Source organism: Carettochelys insculpta, chromosome 30 (genome assembly GCF_033958435.1).
Source record: "Carettochelys insculpta isolate YL-2023 chromosome 30, ASM3395843v1, whole genome shotgun sequence".
Classification (NCBI taxonomy): Eukaryota; Metazoa; Chordata; order Testudines; family Carettochelyidae; genus Carettochelys; species Carettochelys insculpta.
In genome coordinates this window covers 15,124,425-15,136,263 of record NC_134166.1, presented here as the reverse complement: position 1 = coordinate 15,136,263, position 11,839 = coordinate 15,124,425, and positions in this window count along the sequence as shown.

The window sequence follows — 11,839 nt, the reverse complement described above, 5'->3', positions numbered from 1 at the left end:
AGTAGATGATGGGTTGGAATCGCTCCTTCCCTCCTTGAGCTGCGGCAGGCCACTCGGTTCAGAGCTCCAGGCAGTCCAGGGTTCCCTGCCCCGATCCGGGCTCACCTTTGCAGGATTTTTCTTAACCCTCACCTCTGCCACTGCACATCCACGCTGCCTTGACCAGCTTCTTTAATCTCGATTCGGTTTCCAGGTGCTGCCACTTCACAGCAGAGTTGCTCAGCGTGGTTGCAGGCTCTCAGGCTGATGCCCTCTGCACTCCACGATTCCTGGAAGAATCCCTTCAGTGTGCCAGGTTCCTTGAGGGTCACAAGCTGCCTGGGGTTAGGCCGTAGGCCCCTCTGCCCTCTGGGACCGACTCCAACAGACTCCCAGCGGAACCCCTTCTTCAGTGTGACACCCGCTCTCAGGGACCATGAGCACCCTGTCTTGGGAAGGACTCATTCAGCGTCAGTCTCCTCAGGGGTCACTTGTTCCTGGGGGTTGGGCTCTCGGCCCCTCCACCTTCTGGGACCGACTCCAACAGATTCCCAGGAGTAACCCCTCCTCGGGTGTGACACCCACTCTCGAGGACCACAACCGCAGTTGCTTGGGTTTGGCCGCAGGCCCCTCCGCCTTGGGGAACTGCACCTCACTGCCCTTCAGCACACCTGGGTCTCGCAGGCCCCACTTCTTCCGGGGCCCCGGTCACTTACTGCTGGATGCTCCATCCTCGGGGTGCGGAACATCCCACTCCTGACACCAGTGTGATGGGGTTCTGGGGTCCCCCAAGCTCTGCACCCTGTCCGCAGGCAGGAGAGTCTCTCACTCAGCAGGAAAACAGCAGGTTTATTAGCCGACAGGACACAGCATCGTACAGAGGAGTCAGTGCAGCCGGCAGAGACAGCCAGTCCAATCCATGTTGGGGAGAGGAGGCCCCCAGGGGCCCCCAGAGCCGGGGCCAAAGCCTTCCCGGGGACACCATTTATACGGCCAGGCATTCACCTCCAAAATGCACCTGTCTCTGCCTGGGCCCCTGCCTTTGACAGGAAGGTTTGAAGAGAAAACCACCCGCGCCCCAAACTCCCTCACCCGCACTCCCAGAGCCCTGTAGTCACTCGTGACCCGCTCAGTGTCACACCTCGCGGTATCGTTAGTGCCCACATGGGTGAGTAGCAGGGGGTAGTAGTCAGAGGGCTGGATGATCCTCGACAACACCTCCATAACGTCTCGGATACGGGCCCCCGGCAGGCAGCATATCTCCTGAGATGAAATGTCAGGGCGACAGAGGGGCGCCTCTGTCCCCCTCAGAAGAGAATCACCGACCACCACCACTCTACATTTCCTCCTCGCAGTGGTGGCAGCTGACCTGCCAGCCGTGGGGGTACGAGGCTCCTCCTCTGCTGTAGGGGGTGATGCTTTGTCTCCTGTATCAAGTACAGCATAACAGTTTCCTAGGACCAGAGTGGGAGGTTTGGGAGCAGGGGTGGAGCACTGCCTGCTGCCAGAAGTAACCAGCTGCCCATGTCCACCCTGAGCCATCTCCTCCTCCACCAGGGGTGGGTCAGCAGTCCTGTGTACTGGGACGGCTACCTTGGCTGTCTCCACATGAATAGCGTCCAGGAATTGCTAGTGGATTCGGATCCTCCTCAGCCGCCACCTCCTCCTGCAGCTCTTCCGCCTGCTGCCTGAGAGATTTCTCCTGTATCTCCCACACCCAGAATGGCGTAACGGTTTCCCAGTACAATGGTGGGAGGGTTGGGAGCAGGAGTGGAGCGCTGCCGGAAGTGACCAGCTGCCAGTGTCCCCCGCAAGCCATCTCCTCCTCCACCAGTGGTGTCAGTCTTTGGTGGTGGGACAGTTCTTTTAACCTCAGCTGTCTCCAGCGAACACTGTGCAGGAATTGCTCGTGGACACGGCTACTCCTTAGCCTCGCCACCTCCCCCGTAGCTCGCCCACCCACTTCCTGAGAGATGCCACCAGAAGACACCTTCCCTGGGGCAGGGTCCCCACAGCCTGGACCTCAGTAAGTAGGAATTGCAAGTCACAGTCCATGCAAATCCACACCAGGGGCTGGGTGGAGGCATCCCTGGCCGGGAGGTCTGTCTGACTGCAGGCGTGGGTGGAGGAGACGGGAGCAGTGCTGCTACAGGTGTTGTGGGTCTTCCTCACCACAGTGGAACCCCTCTGTCACCCCCTCTCTTAAAACTCCCATCTGCAGACCCTGGCTGCTTTCCTCCCCTGGTCACTCTGCCTCTGGCTTTTTAAAGCCTGCAAACCTAGGTCAGGCTTTCCTTCTTGTGGAGGGGTTCAAGGGTCCCCAAGCTCTGCTCCCCACCTGCAGCCAGGAGTGATTCTCACGCAGCATGTGCAAGAGAAGGTTTATTCGGTGATAGGGATACAGGGTGGTGCAAAGCTGTCAGCGCAATAGTCAGAAGGCTTGTCTCTTGTATGGTGAGGAGAGGAGATTCCCCCACCACAGGGAACCACCACAGGGAGGGGCAGTGGGGGAGGGGCTCACCTGGGGCAGGTGGAGGGCCCCAGGGGTCCATGGGGGGTGGGAGGAGGCAGTGGGGGAGGAGCTCACCTGGGGCAGGTGGAGGGCCCCAGGGGTCCGTGCAGGGGGGTGGGAGGGGCAGTGGAGGAGGGGCTCACCAGGTGCGTGCAGGGCCAAGGGCCAGGGAGGAGCCCATGTGCCTGGTTGGGAACCACTGAGGCAGGCAGCTGCAGCTGAACCCGAGCGCCCTGGCCCTGCTGCAGAGCATCCGCCAGCCCGTGGTGGTGGTGGCCATTGCCGGGCTGTACCGCACCGGCAAGTACTTCCTCATGAACCAGCTGGCCGGCCAGGCCCGGAGAGATGGGGGGGTCGCTCTGCCCGGCTGGGGGTGGGGTAGATGTGGGGCTGATCTGGGCCGGGGAGGGGGAGGGGGACAATGGGGGTGGAAAGGCCTGTGGGGTTAGCCAGGGCCGGGGGCAGGGTTGACAGGTCAGCGGCAGCCGATCAGTCCCACCGGCTCCTGTGCCCCCAGCTCTGGGAGGGCAGTGGGGTCCAGTGGTTGGAGCAGGAGGGGCTGGGCCAAGACCTAAGCTCCCTGTAAGAGCCACCTCCTAAATATGGGCCAGTCGCTCAGAGACCCGGCCCGGCTGGCCCTGCTGGGGGCAGGGCACCTTTCCCCACCCGCCCCGATGCTGCTGTGGGGAGAGCTGGTGTCAGGAATGTCCATTGGCCTCAGAGATGGCCGACCAAGGAGCAATGGTCTGAAGTTGCGGAGGGGGAGGTGTAGGTTGGATATAAGGAAAAACTACTTCTCCAGGCGGGTGGTGAAGCACTGGAATGTGTTACTAGAGAGGTGGTGGATTCTCCATCCCTGGAGGTTTTAAGTCCTGGCTGGACGAGGTCCTGGCTGGGATGACTTAGTGGGGGTTGATCCTGCTTGAGGCAGGGGGCTGGACTAGAGACCTCCTGAGGTCCCTTCCAGCCCTGGGAGTCTATGATGGTAACGCCATAGAGCACTTGCACGTTTGGTTTGAGTACCAGCCTGGCCTAGTCCTTGGGCTGGTGCTACATCCCGGCTCTCACGTGCAAGGCCTCTTCTTCGAATGCGGTCGCTGGGGCGACTGTCCCTCCCTCCAAACTCCAAGGCCCTGTCCACGCTGGGACGCCCTCCCCTGGCTCTTGTGAGTGAGATGGGGGGGAGCGGGGGTGACCTTCCACTCATGCTGACTGGGTTTCTGACCCTTGGCCTATAGGGCTACTCCAGACTGGAGGAGTGGAATAGGGTTGTTAGCAGAATACCAGAGCCTGCCTCAGAAATTTCCATCCTACAACTGGGCAGCACTCGTGGGAGCAGCAGCCCTGGAGCCACCGTCCTTGGGGCGTGAGCGATCTCAGCTCCCTAGGGCCGTGCTTGGGTTTACCACTGGGTCCCCTGATGGCAGTCTGCCCTTCGCCCTGCCCGGAGCTGGGAGAACTGGGGCCGGGCGGGGGGGTGGAAAACACCCGTGTGGGATGGGGTTTGGGCATCTGCTTGTGGGTCGACCCCCGTTTCCAGTGGTGTTGTCCCCACTTGCCTGCACTGTGCAGAGTGGGGATCTGAGCCAGGGGCCGCAGCAGCCTTCCCAGGATGCCAGGTGGGGACTCCCTTGGGTGCCCCCCACTGCAGAGAAGCCCACGGGGCGCCTGGGAGCAGAGCTGCGCCAGGTCGCTGTGCGGCCAGGACCTCAGAGCCCGGCGTGCCTGTGCCAGCAGGGGACTGGGGTGCTGCTCCTCCGAGCCCAGGTCTGCTCCCGGCTGGCTCTGCAGGCTGAGCCGTGGCCTTGCTCCCGAGCCCCAGCAGCCGGCTGGGAAAGGTCAAGGAGTCACGGCACCTGCTTGACCTCCAGAGAGTTTGCAATGCGCCGCCGTCTAGTCTCTGGGGTGGTTCTCCCCAGGCAAAGCCAACGGAGCAAGAGAAACCTGCCTGGAGTGACACCTCTGGGTGCACAAACACCCAACCCCCCCAGCTTGGACCCGCTGGGCCCCACTCCCTTCCTCCAGCTGGGGGAGAACCCAGGAGCGCTGGCTCCCGCCCTGTGCTCACAACTCTCTCACATTTTGTCATCCCTCCTCCGTGCCGCCCTCAGGGGATTCAGTGCCTGACCCTGGCATGGGGGGACACAGTACAAGTCCGGAAAGACCCAAATGCTCCCAGCAGGGTGCGGAGTGGAAATGGGGTCCCGGCACCCCAGCTCGTCTCACAGTGCTGCCCCCCCAACAAACAGCCGGTCTGGGAAGCCCCCAGGTGCCCCACAGGCAGCTCAGTGGCCCCCAGCTGCTGCCAGCAAGTGCCCCTGCCAAGGCTGAGCTGGGGGTTGCCAGGCCCAGACCCTGGCCTCGGGGGAACTGCACCCACAGCACCTGGGTGGCAGCTCCACTTGGCTACAAGCCTTCTGGCCCCACTTGTCCCCCCCCACCAAGCCTCCCAGCCCCACAGCACCTCTGCTGAAACTCCCTCTCTGCTGCCTGCGGCATGACCCCCCTCCAGCCCCACAGAGCCCCTCGCCGATCCCTCCCTCCTTTGCTGCAGCAGGAGGAGCCCCTCCAGCCCGTGGCTGTGGCCTGTCTGAGCATCGCCCTGGGCTGGGGGCAATTCAGGCTCTGGCACATGGAGCAGCGGGTTCCAGGCCTGCCCGGGCTGTGACTCGCAGGCACGGCAGGAGGTGCCCTGGCCGGGGGCTGAGTCAGGCAGCTCTAAATCCCTGACTGCCTCATCAGACGGAAACCGAAAGCAGCCGCCCGCAGCCTTTCCGAGCCCAGGGCCCATTCCGGGAAATGAACCGGCGGGGGCGGAGGGCGTCTGTGTGAGCTGTGAGGAGAGGCTGAGGGATTTGGGCTTGTTTAGTTTGCAGAAGAGAAGCCTGAGGGGTGATTTAATAGCAGCCTTCAACTTCCTGAAGGGGAGCTCTAAAGAGGAGGGTGAGAAACTGGTCTCAGTGGTTGTCAGATGGCAGAACAAGGAGCCATGGTCTGAAGTTGCAGAGGGGGAGGTGTCGGTTGGATTTTTGGAAAAACTATTTCCCCAGGAGGGTGGTGAAGCAGCTGCGATAACACTTTAAGCTGCCACCCTCGCAGGCCTCAGATTCAGCGCCTCCCTACTCCCACTGTCATGCCGCAACCATTCTGCCAGCAACCCACTGCATGAGCACAGCCCCCGGCTTTTCTGGAGCTGCACGGGTCATTAGCTTAGATCCGAGGGGTGTTGCTGTAGGCTAGAGAATGCGGAAGCCAAAGGTGCACCCCTGCAGGGGAGAGAAAAACGAGAGCAAAGCAGCCAGCCCAACTCTGAGACTTATGGATTTCCAGGCAGTGACCCTGGGGGAACTTGCAGCTTGAGCTGATCAGGGTTTCCGGAGGTGGTGGTAGCTGGGGGTCCACACCCTAAGGGAGAAGGTGAAATCCGAGTGGGACTGTTGCTGAGTTGAAGCACCAGGACCCCTCACTTGGGCAGGAGTGGGTGGGTGGGATCTGTGGGCAAACGCCAGAGGCTCTGGAGGGACGACTAGATTTGTTAGGGGCTAGAGGGGCGGTTGAAGGAGGTTCTCAGGGTGCCTAAACCAGCACTTTCCAGTAGGAATTCAAAACTCGCCGCCCTTGTGGTTGTGTCTTTCAATAGTTGCCCCATTAACCTCCTCCCTGCTTTACGTAACGGCTTTCCCCTCGCTCAGCGCCCGGCCCTGCAGAGATGGGGAGCGGGAGAGATGTGCCAAAGTGGGGGTCCCTGCCTGTGTGAGTAGCTCCCATGGGGTAGGGAATTCCAGCTGGCTGTGACCTGGGCCTGGGTATTTGTAACCTTTGCCTCCCAGGGCCCCAGAACAAAAAGGGGGCCGTGCTGGGCTGGTGTTTTACTGGGAAGCTGGGGCAGTTAGGGGTGTTAGTCTGGAAGGGAACAAGGGAGGCAGGATCCCCAGGCCTGGGCATCCCCTCTCAGGGCCTCCTTGGCCCCCAGGAGGGGTCGGACAGAACCCTTCTGGCTGCTGTGCTGGCAGCTCTGCACCATGCTGTAACCCTGTCGCCCTCCTCCTCCTCCTGCTGCGAGAGTCACCCTGGCTGCAGGTGGGGGGCAGAGCTTGGGGACCCCTGAACCCCCTTACAGTCACTCCTACCGGTTCTCCTACTGTGTGTGTCGGCCCTAGTGGAGGGGCTGAGTGCTGTGCTCAGTGTGTTGTGCGCACTGGGACTAGAAGTGGTGGTCAAGCCCCAGACAGCGGGTTGGGGTCTCAGCATGCCCTGGCAGCGTCCTCCATGGGGTGGGAGCTTGGGGCCCTCCTCAGCTCAGTGACCCTGCAAGGAGCAGATGAGGGCCCCTGTGCCGCACAGGGCGGGTGGGAGGGGGAGCGCTGTGCCACTGGGAGAGGGTCAGAGAAGAGAGCGCAGTGCCAAGCTGTGGGGAGCCAGGACGGGGGTTCACCGGGGCGCTGGGATCCCAGGAGGGGAGATTTGCACTGGGCGTGGTGGGGAAACTGAGGCAGGACTGGGAAACGAGGCAGAGGCTGGCTCTGAGCTTGCCGGTGCAGTGGTGCTCATCTGTGTCCTCTGAGTGGAGGTGTGGAGGGAGCACTCCGGCCGGGTGTGTTGTGTTGTGTGTCATGGCCCCTGTACTGCCAGCGGTTGCCTCCTCGTGAGGAACCTGTGGTGGCGAGCCCGGCCTTAACACCTCAGCGGGACACTCCCCCTCTCCGCACACCACTGCTCCCGAGACAGGGAGAGAACCCAGGAGTCCTGGCCCCCCAGCCCCTCCCCTGCTCTAACCACGAGACCCCACTCCCCTCCCCCAGACGGGGGAGAGACCCCTGCAGTCCCGGCCCCCAGCTCTCTACCCCCGCCCCCAGCCGCCTGGCCCGGACCCCGGCGTGGCGAGCCCGCCGTTAACACCCCGGCGGCTGGGGGGCTGCAGGGCCCGGCGGCTCCCAGCGCGCAGAGACGCCCCCGCCCCGCTCCGCCCTTTCCCGGAATCGCTCCGGCCGCTTTCGGTTTGCAGCTGCCGGAGGCGACCAAGGCCGCCAGGTCCCCCCGGGGCCCCTCCCCCAGCGCCCCCGGGGCAAGGCCCCCCCTTCCCCCGGCCCCAACTGACCCCGCCCTGCAGCGGGCCCAGCGCCGCCAGCTGCCCCCCCCGGCGGGGTCACCCCATGGCCCCTCCAGCCCCGGTCTAGTGCAGCTGCCGCGGCGGGACGGACGGCGCAGGGAGCGTAGCGGTGACCCAGCCCCGGCGCCGAGGCACGGGGGTCCCCGCTCCAGGGGCTGGGCCGCGAACTGGGGGCGGAGCTGCCGGGAGTCCCGGCTCCAGCTCCAGCCCGCCCCCCTTGGACCCCGCGTCCCTCCCGGGGCCAGGTCGTGCCGCTCCCGCCTGCCCGGTCGCTCTCCTGGTACCGCTGCGCCGCGCCCGCGCCGTCCCGCCCCGTCGTCGGCCGGAGCTCCGGCTGGAGCAGCGGGTCCCCCCTTCCGCTGTACCAGCAATTCCGGGGCCACCCGCCCCAGCCCCTCCCCCCCGAGCCAGGCACCCCCCATCCTCCCATCTAAACCCATCCCCTCCCCCAAGCCAGGCACCCCCAGCCCCCCCAACCCCATCCCCCTCCCCCGAGCCAAGAACCCGGAGCCCCCATCTAACCCCATCCCCTCCCCCAAGCCAGCCTGGGGAGCCTTTGCCTTGAGGGCTTCAGCTCCTCTCCAGTCGATCGCTTGCTCCCTCGCCGGGCTCTGCGGCCCTGTCAGGAACCCCCAAAGTGGGAGCAAACTGCGGGGGTTGGGACTGTCCCTCCGGGGGGGTACGGCCGCAGAGGGGCAGGATCAGCTGCCAACACTGCCCCTCAACTCTGCCCCACGTGCTCTGTCTTCACGGGAGTGTTTTACCCCCAGGCGGAAGAGAGCTCCCCTGGGAGGCAGGTCCCCCCCAGCAGGGAGCTCATGGCATATTGATGGGAGCGCATAACTAATCCAGTGTGTGCCCATCTCTGGCGCCAGGCGGATGAGGCCCTGGAGCGGTTCCTGGCCAGCAAGAAGGCTGAGGCAGAGGCGGTGCTGAGGGCCGACCACCTGCTGACGGAGGCGGAGAAGCGCAGGGCTGGTGAGCTCCCACTGCTGCGCCTTCTCTTTGCACAGAACAGGTCTGTGTCTTTGCAGTGGGGCTGTGCAGCGCCGCAAGGCTTGGGCCAGGCCTGGGGCCATGCAGCCCCTCCACCCCACACGCTGGGGTCACAGGCTGCAGAGTGTCTGTCGGCCAAGCTCAGTGCGCCTAGGGGTGCCCTCTCCATCCCCCAGCAAACCCCATGGGTCCCCCTCCCACCCCCTTATTTCAGGGACTCCATGTAACCCGCATGCCCCTCCTTCCATAGCAGGGCTCTGCGTACTTACCACATCCCGCTGCAGCTGGCACCGTGTGCCATGCCACGCCTCTCCCAGAGCTCTCTGTGCCCCCCACTTCCCCAATCCCAGGGCTCTCTGTGCCCCCCACACCCAGTCTCACTGCCCCCTCCCCACTCCGTGATCTCCGTCCAGACTGCCCTTCAAGCCGTTACTGGGTAGGTCACCTGGGACGTCTCCCTTTGGGGTACCCCAAGCACTTAACCCCGCTCAGGAGAGACCTTAGACACAAGAACTGTTACTTAGTACCTGACCTTTCGATCTAAGGCATGCATGTACATAGCCCCTTCTTATGACAGAGGATCAGAATAATTGCTTACAAAGAGTGATTTATTCACAAAACAAGAGCAAAAGAAATCATGGGTTGCATGCAACGGAAGTATTTCCCTGGGATTCAGCTTAAAAGTTCCAGGGGAAAAAAATCTCAAGTCAAACAACAATACAAAAGAGGGAAAAAGAGCAGCCAGTCCAACCAAATTCAAAGCAACCACAACCCGATCGTGTCTAACTCTACATTTCCCTTTTACTGACACCTTGAGGGCTGGTTTTGCAACTGTCAGGATATTTCCAGTTTTCATTCCAGATTGCCTGGGAGATGCGTTCTTCCCCCGGACTTTCTCTCTGCTGTTACACAGACAAAAAGCCCCCAAAAGCTGCAATTGTTTTCAGTTTAAACAAAGCTACTTCACTCCCATTGGCTCACCTGTGCTTAAGTTACATCTGGAGAGATTAACCCCTTCCCTGCACTCAGTCATGACACAAGCCCAGTTTGTGGATGTAAGGATTGTGCCAGCTGCTCAGTGCTGCTGAAGGCTGGGAGGAATGTGTTTCGCAGAGATCATTTGCATGAGAATGCAAAGGTGTGCATAGGTGATACCTTGCAAACAAAGCCTGATGGGTAGCAAGGAGGCAATGACATTATGTCTATTGTAAACACATTGGAAAATCACAATTTATGCTAACACTCAGTATAAGAATTGTGAAATCTCACCAATGCTCCAAGTCATTGTGGGGGACAGGGCAGTCATCATGGCTGATTAAGACGTGGATTACACATGGCTCCCCTGGTTTAACGCACTACAAAATAAAAGGGAAGAGATATGGATTGAACTAGTTAGCTGAGTGTTTTGGTCATGTTTAAGCATTAGCTGCATAGTTATAACTCTGGTGTGGCTAATCCACCCTACCTGTTAAAAGATAGAGCTGGGTGCTTGTCTTTGTGGGTGCATCTGTACTAGCCAGCTACTTTGAAGTAGCCGGCACAACGTTGAAATAGCACGTCGCATCTACATGTGCTGTGTGCTATTTTGATGTTGAAATTGATATTAGGCGGCTAGACGTCGAAATTGCTATTCCTATCCGAAGGTAGGAACAGCGCCCTATTTTCATGTTCAGTGTCAAAGTAGGGCATGTGTAGACGATCCGTGTCCCGGTACTTCAAAATAATGGGGTCCTCCATGGAGGCCATCAGCTGAGGGGTTGAGAGACACTCTGTCCAGCCCCTGTGGGGCTCTATGGTCACCACGCAAAGCAGCCCTTAGCCCTGGGCCTCTGGCTGCTGCTGCTTCTGCAGCTGGGGGTCCATGCTGCATGCACGGGGTCTGCAACTGGTTGTCAGCTCTGTGGATCTCGTGCTGTGCAGGCCGAGTGTGTCTGGGAGGGGCCATTTAAGGGAGAGGCTTGGGGCTTTGATGGCCCCTTATTTCGATGGAAAGCATTTGTGTGTGTGGTTCCTTCCAGGGCGGCTCCTTTCAACGTTCTCTGTTGCTACTTGGACGTTGAACATCGACGGCACCAGCCCTGGAGGACGTGTAGAAGATACTTGTTGAAGTAGCCTATTTCGATGTTCTTACGTCGAAATAGCCTACTTCGATGTAGTGTGCTAGTGTAGACGTAGCCTGTATGTTATCTAAGAGTGTACTTTGATAGATGCTGTGAGCTGAGATCACAGGATAGCAGTTAAGGCTACTAAGAGCAGAAATCACAGGGTTTTGCTTCAGGCCAAACCCACAGCAGACAGTGCAACTGACATAGGGATGGATGGCATGACCAGCGAATGGCTAGTAGGAGGAGCGGCAGACGGACGGTAGGAGAGGTGGATGGATGGCGTTGCCAGCGGCCAGCCAGTGTAGCAGCTGGCAAGGAGCAAGCAGAACGCTGGACCAGTGCAAAGGGGGCATTGCCTCAAGTTCCATGAGGGAATGCTTCAGCGTGAGGTGTCAGTGCTCGCATGGACTGGACCAAGTGGTAAGTGGGGCATTTGAATTGGGGGTGTGGAGAAAGTTGGGTGTGTGGGTTGGCTGGTTACAGTATTGGACTGGTGAGCCTCAGAGGCCAAGGACACTGCTCAATGCATTTGAGCTGGGACAGTTACTTGAGGGTTGGTTATGAACTCTGGGTGTGGGATTTTCCCAAGTTTATGCTAATTGATCTTTCTGCCCCTTTCATTAAAAGTCCTTTTCTACGCTTAGAGGCTGTGCTAGCAAGTGGGGAAGCATTGCCTCTCCGAGGCGCCCAGGGGTGTGTGAACTTCCCAGGCTACTGGGTGGTGGCTCGAGCCGGTTCTGTGTGAGATGGATGAAAAGGAACCCCTAGGTGTGGAACCCGGCCCTGGTTGCTGCCGACTTCTTCCAGCAGAAGGGTTACACATTGATATACGAATCTAGGTATAATGATGGTCATAAAGCCCATGTAATGATTTGCTTGTAAGTTTTGTGTGCTCCTCTTTCACCCTGCCAGCCACCGTTCCTGGGTAGCAAGAAGGTCATTTCTGTATCTTACCACACGGTTTTATTACAGTTATCAGAGGGGTGGCCGTGTTAGTCTGCGTCCTGGCCAGGTATCTTCATCATTATGTTATCCGTGGTCTTTGGGGAACCTCTGTGGCTCTCAGTGGGCCAGCATCACTGAACACGAACACACACACACACACACACACACACACACACACACGAGCAGACTTCT